This window comes from Magnolia sinica, chromosome 17, assembly GCF_029962835.1.
Source record: "Magnolia sinica isolate HGM2019 chromosome 17, MsV1, whole genome shotgun sequence".
Taxonomy (NCBI): domain Eukaryota; kingdom Viridiplantae; phylum Streptophyta; class Magnoliopsida; order Magnoliales; family Magnoliaceae; genus Magnolia; species Magnolia sinica.
The window spans coordinates 3463281-3472662 of NC_080589.1; positions in this window are offsets into that span (position 1 = coordinate 3463281).

Sequence of the window (9382 nt, forward strand, 5' to 3'; positions counted from 1 at the left end):
TGGATGTAGCGGATTCCACCTCTGCACGTGTGTGATATGCTGGGCATGACCACATGAGTGAGCAGGGCAAGAAAGCTGAGACGCGTGGACAGGGATACAGAGCAGGTGGAGCAGCTACCTATGAGAAGAATCACACGGCATGATCGTAGGATATCGGCGGGGTACATGGATGACTCCAATATCGCAGGGGATTCATCTTCTATTCAGATGGCTCTAAGTGAGCCTGGTGCTGAGAAGTGAAATATGACTATGGGCGATGTGATGGATTCGTTGTACCAGATCGACATATGGGAGCTGGTAGAGCTTCCAGTGGGCCAAAAAGCGGTAGGATGCAGGTGAATCTTCAGAAGGATACAGCATAGATACAGGACGAGGTTGGTAGCGAAGGGTTATGCTCAGAGAGAAGGGATCAGCTTCTCAGAGATATTCACGCCGACGGTATAGCAGGTGTCTATTAGATACATGATTGGTGCTAGTTGGCCAATATGATCTTGAACTGGAATGATGGATGTAGAGTCTGCACTTTTGTAAGGGAAAGCAAATAGCAGATTTACATGAAGCAACCAGAGCAGTTCGAAGTTAAAGGGGGCTGAGAAAATACTTTGCAGGAGATCATGGTTTGACCTGTCGCTTAGGCAGTGGTTTGATTCCTTCATAGTGAGTCAGGAATTGATGACATGTAGATCGTCAATTATGATATGTCTGAAATTAATGCACTGAAGATTCGGTTAAGTGGAACATTCAGGATGAAGGATCGGGGGGCTGCAAAGATAGTTCTCGGCGTTAAAACTGAAGGAGGAGTAGGCTTTGGTGATCACAGGAGGAATATCGTGTGTGTAGGTATTGATCAAGGAGATGATGGACCATGTAAAGCCGAAAAGCGTTCCCTACGCATCTCTCCTCAAGTTTTCCTCAGGACATGTCTCAAAACAAATGAGGAAAAATAGGATATCTCATGAGCCTTATTCAAATGCGGTTGGCAGTGTATGCCATGATCAGGATTAGACCGGTTATTTCACAGGCTATCAGTGTTGTAAGCAAATACCCTGGCGAACAATATTGGATAGTGGTGAGATGGTAAGAAGACTACGTCTTTCCTTTTAAGAAGACATGAACAAAAATGGTTGGGCACGTGAATTTTGATTCGACGGACATGCTCTCCTACATCGTTCCTGTAGAGAAGTTCAAGGTCTGTGAAACTTCTCTAGGCTTGATGATCGCAGAAAAGAAGGACGAAGTGTGCATGATAAACTATGATGCAATGAAGAAATAAGAGAAGAGATCAAGGTGCTACACGGCTGAATGTTGAAGACTTGATGGAGATTATTGTCAGAAAGTCTTCACCACCTACGGCCAGTCGTAGGGATTGCTCGACCGGTCGTAGGGGTCATCTCGACCGGTTGTAGCCTGCTCGACTCAAAGTCCAGGGAGCTCTTTTTTTGGTGTCAGTGATTCACGACCGGTCGTAGGGATTTCTCGACCGGTTGTAGGGGTCCTACGACCAGTCGTGGCCATCCTACGACCAGTCGTAGTTACGCAGATTCGTTTCTGAATTTGTGCGGATTGCGGATTTGAGTCCTTTCGCAACAAGGATGCGGAAGGGAGTTTCCTAAAACTATAAATAAGGGTCCCTAGGGCTATTCTACAGGAGGAAAAAGCTTTCTAAAGGGTTCTAAGGTTATCAAAGGGTGTAGCAAGGGTAAGATTCAAGGTTGTTTGAATCGGGTAAGTCCTCTCTCTTGTAACTTTCTTTTCGTAGTGGATTTCTGTCGCTTTGTGCCGGAGTTTTTTCCCGAAAGGGTTTTCCACGTTAAAAACTTTGTGTTCTTCTGTGATTGCTTGTTACTATTGAATTGATATCCTAAATCTAGATCTGTGTGATTTCGCAGAGCAAATCCCCAACACAAGAGATGGAGTTGGGCACTAGAAATAATGGTCATCAGGGCAATGGAGATTGGTGGTGATGGAGATGATGATGACAATGATGAAGACGAATTCATCAACAATGGTGATGCATCAGACAATGCTAATGAACGGCCAAGATCAATGGTGGTGGTGATGAGTTGTAGGCAACTAACAGTGTCAGATGCGGGATTTGATGACTGAAGGACCAGATCTGAATCATGGACGGCTGGATATTGCCAAATTTGAAGATGAAGATGGTGGATCATGAAATGGAATGCTTGTTATTATTAATTTTCTTTTTGGTGTCCTACTTTACATGTGCATGTGGCCCAAAAGCAGGTGGTGCATCCACCAATGGGACCAATATAGAATAAATGGATGGCTAAAGAAATATGGTTGGACATAAATTTCCAGTAATAAGAGGAGTACGAGCTGATTTTTTGAGCTTGAAAATGAGTTCGAGCTGAGTTCAAGCTTGCCCCAGCTCGACTCAACATGGATCGAACCCAGCTCGGATCGAACTAGGATTGAACCAGTTCGGTGACTCAGTTACTTTGATATTGATGTTGCTCACTAATTGATTGATGAAATGACTTAAAGAAGCGTGGCCGGTGGCAAGGAAGGTATGTATATGAAACCAACACCCCTTTTATTTTCTTGATTTTTATATTGCTTAGAATGTGTTTGATAAAGTACCTGTGAAACCATTGCTACTGTATCAAATATAATGAGCTTTTGAACGTGCAGTCACTCAGCTCGAACTGGGCTCAAACTCGCTCGAGTTGCTGACTGAACCGAGACGAGTTGGCTACTCAGGCTCGAGGACCAAACCAAGCCGAGTTTGAGTTGAGGTCAACTAGTGGCCGAGCCGAGTCAAGTTGAGGCCAGCTCGACTCGATGTACACCCCTATGCACACTGCCTTTTTCTAGATACATTAGAGGTCCTGTAACCCTACTTACATGCAATTATTGATCCAATAAACCAGCTTCTTTTAACTGTCCATAACAAAGGATGAACAAATTTGGTGTTAGACTCTTAGAGCCCGTTTGGCCGGTCAGATTGGAAGGGATTGGATGGAGTCGGTGATCCGATCGCAATCCCATGGTTCTTAAGACAATCCACTTACAACACCATCATTACCTTTAAATCCCATCCAATCCACCTTAATCCATTCAAATTTGCTGAGACGTGTTTGGTATGAGGGATTGGAAGGGATGGAAAGGTTTAATCCCGGGATTGGACGGGCATGCCAAACAAACTGGATAGAGCAACACCATCATTACCTAGAAATCCATGCCATCCACCCATTCAATCCCTTTCAATCCACCCGGCCAAACAGGCCCTTAGGAGTTTCAACAGCTGGACAGGGGTTCGGGTAGCCATAGGTGGGGAAATCCCACTATGGTGCGCGTGTGTGGTGGTTTGTGTGCGTGCGTTAAAAAAATTAAAAAATAAAATTAATTAATTAATTTAAAAAAAAACAAATTGGTGGCTCTCCATGCGACTTACAAATTTATAACAACATGGGATAAGAATTAGATGGACTCAAGACGAAATTATGTATCGGTGTTTTTATTCTATTCTACGTTTTTACTGTACACATTTATGGCCCCGTCCATACGTTGAGATGGCTTCCAAAGGTGAAAATGCCCGTCCTTGTTCCTTCAAGCGGAAGTTTCCTTGAATCAAAGTTCCATGGGCCCCGAGTTACGTATTTATTATATCCACAACGCTTCATCCATATTTCGAGATCAATTGGGAGCATTATAAAAAAAAAAATAATCCAAAGATCAAGGACCACACCACAAAACACGGAAAATTGATTTTCACCATTAAAAATCTTTCTGTAGGGCCCACCATAACATTTAATCCAATCTATTTAAGGTCACAAAAGCCTGGATGAAGAGGGGAAAAAATTTCATATTATATTAGTATTTTCTATTCATCCAGATTTTTATTTGATAGCTAAATCTATCTTATTTTTCTTCCCAAGCGTTAGCATGAGTTCGCCAAATAGATGGACGGTTTGGATATAACACATACCTCATAAAAGGACCCACAAAGGCGATGGGAATTACAACAGGGAAAAAAAGAGCCTAATATCTATGGCTACAGATTATAACCGTAGATAAGCGCAGCCAATGCTTTTTCAATATGTACTCTACTATGCATCGAAGGTCTTTCGATATGTACTTCGATATATCGAATGTCTTTCGATTAATAAAAAAAGGTCCAAAATTGTCCAGCAACTTTGCATATAACTGTAGCCATAACTGCAGTTCGTAAAAGTCTATGTAAATTTTTTTATTTTTTATTTTTTACATGGAGAACTTTATTCTACCTACAATTTTCTCTAATACATATTTATACGGTGTGGATATAGAATACATATATCAAGGTAGGCCACCATGGCAACTGCCCGCACCGTCTCCGGTGCCGCGCCTAATATGTTACCACTTATTAGATACGGGCGAAATTTACGACTGTACGACCCATTTATGGCCCATTTACGAGATGAGGCCCACCTCATTTTCCCTTACTAGAATAAGCCCCGGCTGTACGGACGCCTTCCAAATGTCAAAAATGCCCCTGCGTTTTCCTTCAAGCGGGAAGACGAGCGCTGACGCTCCTCGAACTCCGAGTTATACGAACGGTTCAAAAGAGATCAACGTTACATGGGCCCCACAGTGATGTATTTATTATATCCGCAACGTTCATCCATATTTCGAGATCATTTCGGAGCATTATCCAAAAAAAATTATATCCAAAGATCAACTGGACCACACCACAAAGAGCAGCGGGAAAATTGCTTTTTACCGTTAAAAATTTTGTAGGGCCCACCATAACACTTATTTTCCATCCAATCTATTCATAAGCTCACAAAGACCTGGATGAAGAGGAAAAACAGATTTCATAATGATCCAAAACTTTTGTAACCCCTAAAAGGGTTTCAATGGTAGACGTTCAATTCCCCACTGCCTTTTAAACTGTGGTCCACTTGATAGTTAGATCTGTCTTATTTTCCATCTCAAGCCTCAATATGAACTCATCAAATAGATGGACGGTTTGGATATAACATAGACCTCATGATGGGATCCAAAAAAAACAAAGATCTAACGTTAAAAAAAAAAAAAAAGATTTTTATTTTATACAAAGAGATTTAGCTACGGATTATAACCGTTGATATTTCTACAAAAATCCGTAGCCAAAGGACTCGTCCGAGGTGGGCTCGCCGAACTAGCAGCCCCCACGCCGGTCGCTGACCTATCCGGCGGGGCCGTGTCGATCTGGCAGGGTTACACCCATCTGGTAGCCCCTACAGCTACAGATTATAACCGTAGCCATAAGCGGATGCAATTTTTTTTATTTTATTTTTTAGATGGAGAACTTTATTTTACTTACAATTTTCTCCAACACGTATTTATATAAATATATATATATATATATATATAAGGATATAAATTTTTTTTCCTCTCCTTTTTTCATTTCTTTCTTTATTTATTGAAAAAATATATCTTCTAATCCAAAATTGGTTACTCGATGAACCCTATATGATTTTGGGGTAGGAGAAGCTACTTTAGCCAACCAACATGGTTATTTACCAAGATTCCATCAGGTCGACGACCGTGAAATGCATGGAAATGACCGTGAAGTGCATGGAAATGACTGTGAATCAAGACGGAATCGCCAGGAATGACCATGAAATGCATGGAAATGACGGTGAAGTGAAGCGAATTGACCGTGAAGTGAAGGGAGTTTGACCGTGAAATGCATGAAAATGACCGTGAAGTGAAGCGAATTGACCGTGAAATGCGTGGAAATAACCGTGAAGTGAAGGGAATTGACCATGAAATGCATGGAAATAACCGTGAATCAACACAGAATCACCGAGAATGACCATGAAATGCATGGAAATGACGATGAAGTGAAGCGAATTGACTGTGAAATGCATGGAAATGACCGTGAAGTGAAGGGAATTGACCGTGAAATGCATGGAAATAACCGTGAATCAACACGAAATCGCTGGAAATGACCGTGAAATGCATAGAAATGACGGTGAATTGAAGCAAATTAACCGTGAAGTGAAGGGAATTGACCAGGAAGTGCGTGAAAATGACCGTGAATCAACACGGAATTGGCGGGAATGACCGTGAAATGCGCGGAAATGACCCTGAAGTGAAGTGAATCAACCGTGACATGCGTGGAAATGACCGTGAAGTGAAGGGAATTGACCATGAAGTGCGTGGAAATGACCGTGAATCAATACGGAATCTGCGGGAAAGACCGTGAAATGCATGAAAATGACCGTGAAGTGAAGCGAATTGATCGTGAAATTCGTGGAAATGACCGTGAAGTGAAGGGAATTGACCGTGAAGTACGTGGAAATGACCATAAATCAACACAATCGGCGGGAATGACCGTGAAATGTGCGGAAATGACCGTGAAGTGAAGCGAATCGACCGTGAAATGCGTGGAAATGACCGTGAAGTGAAGGGAATTGACCGTGAAGTGCGTGGAAATGACCGTGAATCAACACGGAATCGGCGGGAATGACCGTGAAATGCGCGGAAATGACACTGAAGTGAAGCGAATCGACCGTGAAATGCATGGAAATGACCGTGAAGTGTGTGGAAATGACCGTGAATTAACACGGAATCGGCGGGAATGACCGTAAAATGCTCAGAAATGACCATGAAGTGAAGCAAATGGACCGTGAAATGCGTGGAAATGACCGTGAAGTGCGTGGAAATGGCCGTGAATCAACACAGAATCGGCGGGAATGACCATGAAATTGCCGGAAATGACACTGAAGTGAAGCAAATTGACCGTGAAATGCGTGGAAATGACCGTGAAGTGAAGGGAATTGACCGTGAAGTGCATGGAAATGACCATGAATCAACATAGAATCTGTAGGAAATGACCGTGAATCAACACGAAATTCACGGTCATTTCCACACACTTCATGATCAATTCCCTTCACTTTACGGTCATTTCCACGTATTTCACGGTCAATTCGCTTCACTTCAGTGTCATTTCCGCGCATTTCACGGTTATTCTCGCTGATTCCGTGTTGATTCACGGTCATTTCCACGCACTTCATAGTCAATTCCCTTCACTTCACGGTCATTTCTCCGCATTTTACGGTCGATTCGCTTCACTTCAAGGTCATTTCCGCGCATTTCATGGTCATTCCCGCCAATTCCATGTTGATTCACGGTCATTTCCATGCACTTCATGGTCAATTCCCTTCACTTCAGGGGTCATTTCCGCGCATTTCATGGTCATTCCTGCCAATTCCGTATTGATTCACGGTCATTTCCACGCATTTCACGGTCAATTCGCTTCACTTCATGGTCATTTCTGTGCATTTCAACACGGAATCGCCGGGAATGACCGTGAAATGCATAAAAATGACCGTGAAGTGAAGGGAATTGACCGTGAAATGCATGGAATGACTATAAATCAAAATGGAATCGTCGGGATTGACCGTGAAATGCATGAAATTGATCACGGAGTAAATGAAATGAATGAAATTGACCGTTAAGTGAATGAAATAGATTTTCGACTATCGGCCTGATAGAATCTTGGAAAATAAATAAGTTGGTTGGTTAAAGTAGCTTCTCCTACCCCAAAATCATATAGGGTACATCAAGTAACTAATTTTAGTTTAGAAGATATTATTGTTAAATGAATAAAGAAAGAAATGAAAAAAGAGAGAAAATTTTTTTATATGCTTATATATACATATTTATATAAATATGTGCTAGAGAAAATTTTAGGCAGAATAAAGTTCTCCATGTAAAAAAAAAAAAGAGAAAAAAAAAAAAAAACGCCTGGACTGTTGTGATGGTAGTCTATTTATGGCTACGGTTATAATCCGTAGCTATAGGGGGCGCCAGCGTGGTCTCACTAGACAAGCCAACAAGCAGCACGGGTGTTGCTAGTTCGGCGAGCCCACCCCAAATAGACTTTTATAGTTACGGATTAGGGTATCTGTGACTACGGTTATAATCCCATAGCTATAGGTCTCACTGTAGCAAATATCTTTACCATTCTGCTTTGAACGTGCACCGTTGAAACCCTTTTACGGGTCAGGGAAGTTTTGGATCATTACGGAATTTGTTTTTCCTCTTCATCCGATTGGATGGAAAATAAATGTTATGGTGGGTCCTACAAAAGTTTCAACGGTGAAAATCAATTTTTTGCTGCTCTTTATGGTGTGGGCCAGTTGATCTTTGGATAACTTTTTTTTTTGGGATAAAGCTATGAAATGATCTCGAAATATGGATGAACGTTGTGGATATGATAAATACATAACTGTGGGGCCCACGTAACGTTGATCTCTTTGAACCGTTCGTACAACTCGGAGTTCGAGGAGCGTCAGCGCTCGTCTTCGAGCACCAGCCGATCCGCTTGAAGGTAAATGAAAGGGGCATTTTCGACCTTTGGCAAGTCGTCCGTACAACTGGGGCTTATTCTTGCAAGGGAAAATGAGGTGGGCTTCGTCTCGTAAATGGGCCATAAATGGGTCGTACAGTCGTAAATTTCTCTAGATACTGTGGCACAGTATCACGCTTGATGCGCAGGCACTAAGGATTGAACACGTGGCAAATATAACTCATTTTTAAAACCGACTAAACTGTGGAACCCACTGTAGTTAAGTTAAAATCCTAAAATAATATTAGTTAAATAAATAATTTTCTAGGATATATGATAAAATTTTTTGTTGAAACAGAACCGTTGGATATTTCCATTTTAACCCGTTGAATAAATAGCCTCAATCCAACAGTCATATAATCAAATAGACCTAATTTTCGGTTTTTAAAGCAAATAAACTGGGCATCATAATTTGAACGGTTTATGTTTAATTAATTTTATGCCACGTATGCAATTTCTAAGCGCCTATATATCATATACCGCTTTGTGCCTGAGTATCAAAGTTTTCCTCTTTATCACGCCATGTCATCGTTGCCGAGAACCGATTAGGTGCGGTCCTTACCGTGGGGCCCACCTGCATTCATGTATTTTATATCCACACCGTCCATACGTTTTTTCGAGATTATTAAACGGCATGATGAAAAAAACCATATACAAATCTCAAGTGGACCATACTAGAGGAAACAGTAATGATTGACCACCGTTAAAAACTTCATAAGGCCCACCGTAATGTTTATTTGCCATCGAACCTGTTGATAAGGTCACATAAACCTGGATTAAGGGAAAAACAAAATCTAAAACATTTTTGGCCCATTATAATTGTTAATGGTTAATTATCACTGTTTCCTATGATATGGTCCACCTGAGTTTTGGATCTGCTTCAGTTTTTGTCTCTAGCTCTAAAATGATTTGAAAAAACGAATGGACGGCGTGGATACAGAATAAATGTATCAAGGTGGGCCCCACAGTAAGGCCTGCAACTAATCCTCTTCAGGCGTTACCACCGAGGCCCTCTCCCAATCTTCGCGACGAACCCAT